Genomic DNA, 12935 nt, shown 5'->3' with positions numbered 1-12935 from the left:
AAATGTATTCACTTCCTCATTGTTTTAATTGATGGTGGTATTGATTGTTGGCTTCAACGGGCCTAGATGCTATTTTCATTACATATTTTCTACGATATTAGAAGCATACTATCATCAACAGTTGATTCATTGTGTCTATGTTGAGAATGTTGTAGGTGGTAATTGGCCAAACCGCTCGTTAAGTCCTGATTCAGAACAGGTGCTTAGTGTTGTAGGTGGTAATTGGCCACACCGCTCGTTAAGTCCTGATTAAGGACAGGTGCTTAGTGTTGTAGGTGGTAATTGGCCACACCCCTCGTTAAGTCCTGATTCAGGACACGTGCTTAGTGTTGTAGGTGGTAATTGGCCACACCCCTCGTTAAGTCCTGATTCAGGACAGGTGCTTAGTGTTGTAGGTGGTAATTGGCCACACCCCTCGTTAAGTCCTGATTCAGGACACGTGCTTAGTGTTGTAGGTGGTAATTGGCCACACCCCTCGTTAAGTCCTGATTCAGGACAGGTGCTTAGTGTTGTAGGTGGTAATTGGCCACACCCCTCGTTAAGTCCTGATTCAGGACAGGTGCTTAGTGTTGTAGGTGGTAATTGGCCACACCCCTCGTTAAGTCCTGATTCAGGACAGGTGCTTAGTGTTGTAGGTGGTAATTGGCCACACCCCTCGTTAAGTCCTGATTCAGGACAGGTGCTTAGTGTTGTAGGTGGTAATTGGCCACACCCCTCGTTAAGTCCTGATTCAGGACAGGCGCTTAGTGGCATTGGTTAGATGGCATCAGTTGAGCCTTTGAGACTTTCCATTGAGTATGTTTATATGCACACTAATAATTCAATAACATACTGATTATGGTAATAGGTCGAGTATGGCATAAACATCTTACTCTGATTATCTTAACCAGCTTAAGGTCATATTCCAAGTAAGCAGCACACTCCGATTAAAACACAGATTGAAAAAAAATATTTTGAATGATTAGGTATTCCCAATCTGAGAGTTGACAATAACCATAGTCTTGTGTGCATGTAAACGTACCCATTGTCTGGGACAGAAATGGATGGGGCTTCTGTGTAGCTAAGCTATCAAGCTAGTTTGTATCCCATTGCTTTTACACATTAAAAGCCTGGATGTATTTACATCGAATCAATCAGAGTGGTTAGTTTGTGAACAAGCCATTTCAAAGATCAACAGCTACTCTAACATCAAACGTGTAATTGTCGTTTCACCGCAAGAGCTGCACTGACCTGATCTCAAACAGAGTCAGATGGTGCTTAAAGTGAAAGGCACTATGCATCTTTTCTCCAATAGGATTCTACAAAGACATGGAAATCAATAGCCTTGAAAAAAGCTGGCTTGTTTGCTGTAATCACTTCCTCTTATCTTAAGTGGCCGATGGCGACGCCACGACTTTGCCTGGAAGTTGTTACGACGAGCTTCAGCATCCAAAGCACTTGTGGTGGCTGACAGTGACTTTCCACTCCCAGAATGGAACATGGAGAGATAAACTTCTGACTCGACGATGATGGCACTCAGGATCAAGAATGCACCCAGGGCTAACGCTTGAGTTTCCATAGTGACAGCAGCTTTTGTCAGGTCACATCGTCTTTCTACTTAGATGTGCCCCTCTGAAAATAAAGAAACCTGTCCTGTTCTTCCAGGGCCGGCCCCAGGCTGTTTATAAACTCAGTCGGGATCTCAACTTACTGTTGAGAGTTAGAATAGAAAAATACACAAGGTGCAAGTTAGAAATTTGGTTGTGCATCCACAATATTTCTGTTGTTATCTCAGTCACTCAATAAGCCATGTCAGCTAACAATTTTTAGACTGGTAAATTAGTCTAGCCAGCTATCTAAACTAATAATCATGGCTGAATACTGACCGGTCACACAGGGCACGTGCCCAAAGGCCCTGACCTCCAGGGGGACCCCATTGATTTTGTTAGTCACTCTCACTCAGATATCATTAACATGGCATAAGTCATGGCAAAATGTGTAGAACTGCAGAAAATTAGCTTTAAAACTGAATAAATCTCACTTAGAGAAATCTCACTAGCCTAAAAGGCTAGAGCCGGTCCTGTGTTCTTCACAACTACAACACCAACAGGGGGGAATGTGATGTCCCTTTCCTAAACGTCGCCAGAGACCAGAGATCCATGGGTAACAGACAAGAAGAGGGCCGACAGAGACACGTTTAAGACTGCGTCCAAAAACCTTTTATGATAGTAGTGCAGTACAAGGGAATAGGGTGCCATTCGGAATGGATCTATCACCGTCTCGGAGGAATTGGTAGCATACCAAAATCCCAGTTTTGGGAAGTGATGAGAGACCGGCCCTTAGATGACTCGTGTCTCCTTTCTGATGATCAATACCTTTGGATGACTGTGTACTGCGCAGGCAACCGGGCCAGAAAACTAAGACAAAATAGAGCTCCTAAACGTTCAAACATTTCATGAGATACAGTAGTACTATGTTACTAATAATATGATAAATACATGAGATAAATACTAAACATTTCATGAGATAAAAACTATACTACTGTACAGCGTCAATCGTCCTTTATGCCCAATCTTACACATCAAACTCCTGATCAATCTATAAGGTGAGTCTTCTGTGAGAGAAGGCCAGACATAAAGGAAAGAGACTCTTATCTGATATACTTTCAATTCCCCCCACCAAATCCATCACTTTTGATAACATCGACGGTAGCACTGTCTATTTGGGATGATTGAGTAGAGAGGGGAGGCTAATTTCCTGTGAAAAAGGGATTGCTTTTATAGACCGTATCCCAAATTTAGTCTAAAGCACAAAATTACAGGGATGGTTTTCAAGGAAATGGTATGAAAATGTTGTGAGATAGTCAGCCTTGACTAACAGCTAACAAGTGATGACTATCTATCCATATGATACTGTTTGGATATCCAAATAGTTACTTCCTGATTCATAGCCTGTGTTATTATTGGCTGCCACATTAATGAGCAGAACTAAAACAGATGGCTGTTTAAAAACTCCACTGCCTTCAAATGATTTTCTAAAAGTGAGTAAATTGTCGCTCTCTCACTCTCGGCTGTGACACATTGGGTACAATTCCCTCTTCCCTCCTGCGGTGGTCTTCTTAACACAATGCTGACAATCCAAAGTAATATTAATTAGTCTACAAAGTGCTTGGAAATAAGATTATAATTCTCTGCTATTTTCCACCCCAATTTGTCCCAGTTGACTATCACAGACTTGGGGCTATCTGGATTGTTCTTGAAAAACTAGGCCTATAATCGTAACGCTAACTAACCCTTTTGATTTCTCTGCCATCCTCTTTTGTGGTGGGAAGTCAATTGCATTAATTAAGTGACTGTCTCTAATGTGCAATTCAGAATGATTGTATTTGGCTAGAAGAAGGAGTAGTTAGGAAGACAAATAATACTTTACAAAAAGTGACCTATAAATCAAGCATAATGTTAGAAGGGACATTTCTTTATAACACATCTCAGAATAAAAGTTTGTTACTCAAACTGAGTATGATTACATTGTCAATACATTATTATGAAGCACTGGAGGACAGGGGCGAATTAATTCCTTGATTATATTGATTAATGAATAAACCCACCCTTCGACAACATGCACTATAGATATACAGTAGTAATAACTTTATTTATTTATTTTTATTTCACCTTTATTTAACCAGGTAGGCCAGTTAAAAACAAGTTCTCATTTACAACTGCGACCTGGCCAAGATAAAGCAAAGCAGTGCGACACAAACAACACAGAGTTAAACATGGGATAAACAAACGTAAGTCTGTTTGTTTATAGAAAAATCTATATACAGTGTGTGCAAATGTAGTAATAACTAATATACAGTACAGGTAAAGTAACCCTACAGATAGCCCTAAAGGTATTCAACTCCTCTCCCCCCTCAGCCTAGCTTAGTGCAGCCAAGGCCAGTTTACAGGAGGACCCCTGAGGGCTGTCCTGAGAGCATGCCTGTATTGGCTGAATATTTAATAGCGGTGCATCCCTAGGCAGCAGCCCCTGATGGAATCATCGGTGATGTCTCTGACAGACAGCGAGTCCCTCAGAGCTGCGGATGGGCGACACACGCTAGGGGCCTCTCTATATCTCTAGGGGCCCGGCCCCAGACGGAGCTCACAGCCATGACCAATAACCCTATCACAGCCCTGAAGCTGTGTCAACACTAACAGTATAGGTGTTTGAGTCACAAGTTCTTTAATAAACAACAACGTGTAAGTCCCGCTGTGTGTCTCGATATGTTGATAGATGTAGAGCATGTTGATTCCCCCTTCTGTATATCATGTACAGTACCAGTCAAACATTTGGACACACCTACTCATTCAGGGGTTTTTCTTTATTTTTACATTGTAGAAAACTAGATAAGACATCAAAACAATGAAATAACACATATGGAATCATGTAGTAACCAAAAAAGTGTTAAACAAATCAATATACACTTGTGTATATTTTATATTTGAGATTCTTCAAAGCCACCCTTGCCTTGATGACAGCTTTGCACACTCTTGGCATTCTCTCAAACAGATTCATGAGGTAGTCACCTGGAATGCATTTAAATAAACAGGTGTGCCTTCATAAAAGTTAACAATGCGTTAACTTAACTTAATGCGTTTGAGCCAATCAGTTGTGTTGTGACAAGGTAGGGGTGGTATACAGAAGATAGCCCTATTTGGTAAAAGTCCATACTATGGCAAGAACAGCTCAAATAAGCAAAGATAAACAACAGTCCATCATTACTTTAAGACTTGAAGGTCAGTCAATACGGAGAATGTCAAGAACTTTGAAAGTTTCCTCAAGTGCAATCTCAAAAACCATCAAGCGCTATGATGAAACTGGCTCTCATGAGGACCGCCACAGGAAAGGGAGACCCAGAGTTACCTCTGCTGCAGAGGATAGGTTCATTAGAGTTAACTGCACCTCAGATTGCAGCTCAAATAAATGCTTCACAGAGTTCAAGTAACAGACACATCTCAACATCAAATGTTCAGACGAGACTGTGTGAATTAGGCCTTCATGGTCGAATTGCTGCAAAGAAACCACGACTAAAGGACACCAATAATAAGAAGAGATTTGCTTGGGCCAAGAAACACGAGCAATGGACAGTAGACCGGTAGAAATGTTGATTTGTTTAACACTTTTTTGGTTACTACATGATTCCATATCATGTACCAATAAAGAAAAACCCTTGAATGAGTAGGTGTGTCCAAACTTTTGACTGGTACTGTATACAATATATAATATCCAGAAAATAAACTTTAGGAAAGTCACAATACACACTGAAGACTGTTCAACTTCCTGTAAACCCAGAAGCCTTTTCTCTTGACGTGCTAGATTTCCCCCAGGTTTAATAACAACGGCAGTGTCTAGTATTGATGCTAGTGTTTCCTACTATGCATTGTGGTACGCACTTTCCAAACATAGAGTGCAATGAAATGGCTCCTCTCATCCATGCAAACAGCGTCTCATGCAATATTCAATACTGTAAGTGTTGCTCGGCGAAGGGAGAAAAAACCCAGACGATTTCAATGCTATTTGCAGCATGTAGAACGGATGACTGTAAAGACTCTGTACTACAGAGACAGACAGAGGAATGGAAGAAGCGATGTCTTTTCAGAAGAGTAACTTGTGGTGTTGTGTATGTGTGACCGGCATCGACAGTAGCATGTGACCCTTTCTCTGAAAACTTCTTGTGTAACAGCGACCCAAACTCCCACACATCACCCAGACTCTCACAATAAGAAGCTACAGTGATGTGTTCCCTCAGCATTTCTCAACACAATGACAAGCACATTCATCCATACAGTTCTTTCATTTGACGCCTTTTGTAAAGAACTGTTTATGTTCTAAATGCAGCCACAGAGAATCTGTTGGGAGGTGGAGTACGCCCTGAGGTGTTTTCATAAACGGTTTGTCTTTAATACTAAATTGAAAGTGACTGTATGTATAATTCAAGGACATCATCGCCGTTCCTTCAGAAGAATCATGAAAATGTTAAGACGATAAAACCAAAGAGATAAACAATCATTTTCAAGATGACACCCATTCGCTTAATACCATGAAATACAATCAGGATCAATCAGTGACACCCATTCGCTTAATACCATGAAATACACTCAGGATCAATCAGTGACACCCATTCGCTTAATACCATGAAATACACTCAGGATCAATCAGTGACACCCATTCGCTTAATACCATGAAATACACTCAGGATCAATCAGTGACACCCATTCGCTTAATACCATGAAATACACTCAGGATCAATCAGTGACACCCATTCGCTTAATACCATGAAATACACTCAGGATCAATCAGTGACACCCATTCGCTTAATACCATGAAATACACTCAGGATCAATCAGTGACACCCATTCGCTTAATACCATGAAATACACTCAGGATCAATCAGTGACACCCATTCGCTTAATACCATGAAATACACTCAGGATCAATCAGTGACACCCATTCGCTTAATACCATGAAATACACTCAGGATCAATCAGTGACACCCATTCGCTTAATACCATGAAATACACTCAGGATCAATCAGTGACACCCATTCGCTTAATACCATGACATACACTCAGGATCAATCAGTGACACCCATTCGCTTAATACCATGACATACACTCAGGATCAATCAGTGACACCCATTCGCGTAATACCATGAAATACACTCAGGATCAATCAGCGACACCCATTCGCTTAATACCATGAAATACACTCAGGATCAATCAGTGACACCCATTCTCTTAATACCATGAAATACACTCAGGACCAATCAGTGACACCCATTCGCTTAATACCATGAAATACACTCAGGACCAATCAGTGACACCCATTCGCTTAATACCAAGAAATACACTCAGGATCAATCAGTGACACCCATTCGCTTAATACCATGAAATACACTCAGGATCAATCAGTGACACCCATTCGCTTAATACCATGAAATACACTCAGGATCAATCAGTGACACCCATTCGCTTAATACCATGAAATACACTCAGGATCAATCAGTGACACCCATTCGCTTAATACCATGAAATACACTCAGGATCAATCAGTGACACCCATTCGCTTAATACCATGAAATACACTCAGGATCAATCAGTGACACCCATTCGCTTAATACCATGAAATACACTCAGGATCAATCAGTGACACCCATTCGCTTAATACCATGAAATACACTCAGGATCAATCAGTGACACCCATTCGCTTAATACCATGAAATACACTCAGGATCAATCAGTGACACCCATTCGCGTAATACCATGAAATACACTCAGGATCAATCAGCGACACCCATTCGCTTAATACCATGAAATACACTCAGGATCAATCAGTGACACCCATTCTCTTAATACCATGAAATACACTCAGGACCAATCAGTGACACCCATTCGCTTAATACCATGAAATACACTCAGGACCAATCAGTGACACCCATTCGCTTAATACCAAGAAATACACTCAGGATCAATCAGTGACACCCATTCTCTTAATACCATGTAATACACTCAGGATCAATCAGTGACACCCATTCGCTTAATACCATGAAATACACTCAGGATCAATCAGTGACACCCATTCGCTTAATACCATGAAATACACTCAGGATCAATCAGTGACACCCATTCGCTTAATACCATGAAATACACTCAGGATCAATCAGTGACACCCATTCGCTTAATACCATGAAATACACTCAGGATCAATCAGTGACACCCATTCCCTTAATACCATGAAATACACTCAGGATCAATCAGTGACACCCATTCTCTTAATACCATGAAATACACTCAGGATCAATTAGTGACACCCATTCACTTAATACCATGAAATACACTCAGGATCAATCAGTGACACCCATTCGCTTAATACCATGAAATACACTCAGGATCAATCAGTGACACCCATTCGCGTAATACCATGAAATACACTCAGGATCAATCAGTGACACCCATTCGCTTAATACCATGAAAAACACTCAGGATCAATCAGTGACACCCATTCTCTTAATACCATGAAATACACTCAGGACCAATCAGTGACACCCATTCGCTTAATACCATGAAATACACTCAGGACCAATCAGTGACACCCATTCGCTTAATACCATGAAATACACTCAGGATCAATCAGTGACACCCATTCTCTTAATACCATGTAATACACTCAGGATCAACCAGTGACACCCATTCGCTTAATACCATGAAATACACTCAGGATCAATCAGTGACACCCATTCGCTTAATACCATGAAATACACTCAGGATCAATCAGTGACACCCATTCTCTTAATACCATGAAATACACTCAGGATCAATCAGTGACACCCATTCGCTTAATACCATGAAATACACTCAGGATCAATCAGTGACACCCATTCGCTTAATACCATGAAATACACTCAGGATCAATCAGTGACACCCATTCGCTTAATACCATGAAATACACTCAGGATCAATCAGTGACACCCATTCGCTTAATACCATGAAATACACTCAGGATCAATCTGTGACACCCATTCGCTTAATACCATGAAATACACTCAGGACCAATCAGTGACACCCATTCCCTTAATACCATGAAATACACTCAGGATCAATCAGTGACACCCATTCGCTTAATACCATGAAATACACTCAGGACCAATCAGTGACACCCATTCTCTTAATACCATGAAATACACTCAGGACCAATCAGTGACACCCATTCTCTTAATACCATGAAATACACTCAGGACCAATCAGTGACACCCATTCTCTTAATACCATGAAATACACTCAGGACCAATCAGTGACACCCATTCTCTTAATACCATGAAATACACTCAGGACCAATCAGTGACACCCATTCGCTTAATACCATGAAATACACTCAGGACCAATCAGTGACACCCATTCGCTTAATACCAAGAAATACACTCAGGATCAATCAGTGACACCCATTCTCTCAATACCATGTAATACACTCAGGATCAATCAGTGACACCCATTCGCTTAATACCATGAAATACACTCAGGATCAATCAGTGACACCCATTCGCTTAATACCATGAAATACACTCAGGATCAATCAGTGACACCCATTCGCTTAATACCATGAAATACACTCAGGATCAATCAGTGACACCCATTCGCTTAATACCATGAAATACACTCAGGATCAATCAGTGACACCCATTCCCTTAATACCATGAAATACACTCAGGATCAATCAGTGACACCCATTCTCTTAATACCATGAAATACACTCAGGATCAATTAGTGACACCCATTCACTTAATACCATGAAATACACTCAGGATCAATCAGTGACACCCATTCGCTTAATACCATGAAATACACTCAGGATCAATCAGTGACACCCATTCGCGTAATACCATGAAATACACTCAGGATCAATCAGTGACACCCATTCGCTTAATACCATGAAAAACACTCAGGATCAATCAGTGACACCCATTCTCTTAATACCATGAAATACACTCAGGACCAATCAGTGACACCCATTCGCTTAATACCATGAAATACACTCAGGACCAATCAGTGACACCCATTCGCTTAATACCATGAAATACACTCAGGATCAATCAGTGACACCCATTCTCTTAATACCATGTAATACACTCAGGATCAACCAGTGACACCCATTCGCTTAATACCATGAAATACACTCAGGATCAATCAGTGACACCCATTCGCTTAATACCATGAAATACACTCAGGATCAATCAGTGACACCCATTCGCTTAATACCATGAAATACACTCAGGATCAATCAGTGACACCCATTCGCTTAATACCATGAAATACACTCAGGATCAATCAGTGACACCCATTCGCTTAATACCATGAAATACACTCAGGATCAATCAGTGACACCCATTCGCTTAATACCATGAAATACACTCAGGATCAATCAGTGACACCCATTCGCTTAATACCATGAAATACACTCAGGATCAATCAGTGACACCCATTCGCTTAATACCATGAAATACACTCAGGACCAATCAGTGACACCCATTCCCTTAATACCATGAAATACACTCAGGATCAATCAGTGACACCCATTCGCTTAATACCATGAAATACACTCAGGACCAATCAGTGACACCCATTCTCTTAATACCATGAAATACACTCAGGACCAATCAGTGACACCCATTCTCTTAATACCATGAAATACACTCAGGACCAATCAGTGACACCCATTCTCTTAATACCATGAAATACACTCAGGACCAATCAGTGACACCCATTCTCTTAATACCATGAAATACACTCAGGACCAATCAGTGACACCCATTCCACCTCAAAACAAAGAGAATAAAACGCTGAACACGGTTTAGAGCAGTGTAGGGTGAAGTGAATTGTGAGACACACGTCGACGCCATAACGGGGACGCTTTCAAAGAAACTGCTTTCAAAGTGCTCTAGCCGTGTTAGTCCGTCCTATAATCCTAGCCTAATGCTATTGAGCCCCGAGGCTCTCGCAATTACACGTCAGAAAACACGCCGTGCTAAATGACCTTAATCAATGTTTTCCCTCTCTCTTAACCAGCAGGCTCATCCAGCTTAGCCAAAGCCCAACTGTAAAGCCAAACTGTAAACTGTCCCATCAGTATAAGTCATTCCCTACTGATCTGAGAGAGCACACCAAACGAACAGCAATCAATAGCGTGTGTGTGTGTGTGTGTGTGTGTGTGTGTGTGTGTGTGTGTGTGTGTGTGTGTGTGTGTGTGTGTGTGTGTGTGTGTGTGTGTGTGTGTGTGTGTGTGTGTGAAAGGGGGGGTAAAGTGTGAAGGGGGGGGGAAAAGCATTGGAGCCAGCTGACTCCCACTCACCTCTCTGGGAAGGATGGATGGATTATGGCTGTCTGTTGTTACAGGGACCGGCTGGCTGGCTGGCTGGCTGAGGCTCTCCTTCCCTGCCTGGCTCCTTCCCTAGTTGGCTGACTGACTATAGCGCCCTAACTAGAGTCAGGAGCCCAGCCCACCTGCCCTGGCTGGCTGTACAGCTAGCTGTGACACGACTGCACTCGGATAGTGACAGAGAGTGGAAGGACACCTACCCCATCGCTCCGCACAACCCCTCCTCCCCCCTATTCCCCTCCCTCCCGTCAGGATCTGCCCGCCACCCACTTAATCGCCAAGAGACGCCCCGCAGACCAATAAGAGCCAGCGCTGGACCCCGAGGGGTTAATTGCAGCAGGATGGAAAGAAAGGGGGATGAATCTAATAGCCTCAGGATGAGAGACAACAACAGAACCCCTTCCTGGAAGAAGAGTGAGCAAACTGTGTGCTGTTGGTCTGAAAAGCCTTGACTGGAAATGAGCTCATATATAATAGGTGAGGCAGGCAGGCAGGCTGTCTTTATAGATTCATCTCTAGACATTATTCACAAGGCTTGTTTCCTAACCACAGAATGAGGCTGATGGGGATTCAGACTAAATGGAAGTCATTATGAGCATTGGCTTTAGAGGGCAATGTGATTGACATTGTTTCAATACGTCATTTTTAGATTTGGCCTTGAAAACCAAGTATTTGATAAACATAATGGCTGTCACAGCCAGTAGAATCCAATTGAACAGTGTTCAACTCAATTAAATAGTTATTTTGCAGATGCTGGGAATGAGACATGCCTTGAGGAAATAGACAGCGGCACGTCACTGCTCCTCTGCCTGGCTTGGTTTGCACAAGACAGGGCTTGGTCGCTGCTGCAGTGCAGATGGCTTTTACCAGCCAGCAGTGCCAGTCAGGGGCCAACCAAAACAACACCACATGAGCTCAGTCCAACAACACAAGCTGCAGACTACAGTACAACACAGCTAGTCCAGATGACAGCAGCATGCCGTGCACAGTCCTCACCCTTTCTCTGGTGTGGATTAGACAGACGGACTATTCTGTGTTCTGCTGCCTCAAGGCTGAAGATTACAACATGGCGGAGTCACAGTATGAATAAACTGGCTCTGCATCTCCAGAGAAACAAGACACCAGCTACTATATCACTTTGTCTCACTTCCCAAGAGCCAGAGAGACACTACTTTATGTTTCCCACAATGCTTGGCAGCCAGCCTGGCTCAAATGGGGTGGCTGGCACCATCTGGCACCCTCGGGGTCACCCAGCTGTCTGCCCCTGCCTTCTGTGGCACGCTTGCTGGCGCCACCACTGCCGCTACCACTGTAAGCCCCCCCCCCCCAGGAGAATCCAGATGCAGCCCTCAGGCTCCTGCCACAGGCTCCCAGGCCCCAGCCCTCAGCTCCCAGGCCCCAGCTCCCCACGCTGGGTCTGATCCCCTGTACTGGCACAGCACAACCGGGATCCTCTCCTCTCTAGGATAATGGTATTCCACCTCTCTATGTGGGGCACCAGATTAAAGAGGTGTGTCTCTATTGTCCCTAGGTGTCTTACGCTTGTGACAAATCCAATTCTCCATTCATTCATTCAAATACCATAATTACTGTGGCCACCCAGGATATATGTGTGATGATTGGATCAGTCATAATTAGGTGTAAAGTAGAGGTCAATATTTCTATATGGACTAGTCTACATGGACTAGTGGACTAGTCTACATGGACTAGAGGACTAGTCTACCATGTATGCATTTTCTTCAACTGCGCTACAGCAGTATTCATGGTGAATGAGCTAGAGGTTAGGCATTACAATATGACAGCACACAATCTATCCATGATCATCCTCAAACTTCATCTCTAGTCTTCTACAAATTCTGGATCTTGTTTACGGAATTCATGATTGGCGTCTTTGATCGAAACAACCGAGGCCCATGTAGACTCATAAAACTTTTATCGCTGTAATTATGCAATAACATGCATCATTTAAAATGATTACATTTGTATAATCCACAACAGAGCCAGGCAGCGCGGCAGTCAATTGAATTATTAATAATGTGACTTTC

General features: G+C 42.5%; 1 protein-coding gene across 1 annotated transcript in view; it reads right to left on the bottom strand.

The window, feature by feature from the left end:
* Nucleotides 1–12935, bottom strand: part of LOC120049162 (neuron navigator 3-like) — a gene marked incomplete at its 5' end in the record, with an annotated part of 93929 nt that overhangs the window by 58871 nt on the left and 22123 nt on the right. The gene's annotated exons all lie outside the window — the stretch shown is intronic.

Source organism: Salvelinus namaycush, chromosome 6 (genome assembly GCF_016432855.1).
Source record: "Salvelinus namaycush isolate Seneca chromosome 6, SaNama_1.0, whole genome shotgun sequence".
NCBI lineage: Eukaryota > Metazoa > Chordata > Actinopteri > Salmoniformes > Salmonidae > Salvelinus > Salvelinus namaycush.
This window is presented reverse-complemented; position numbering and strand designations above follow the sequence as displayed.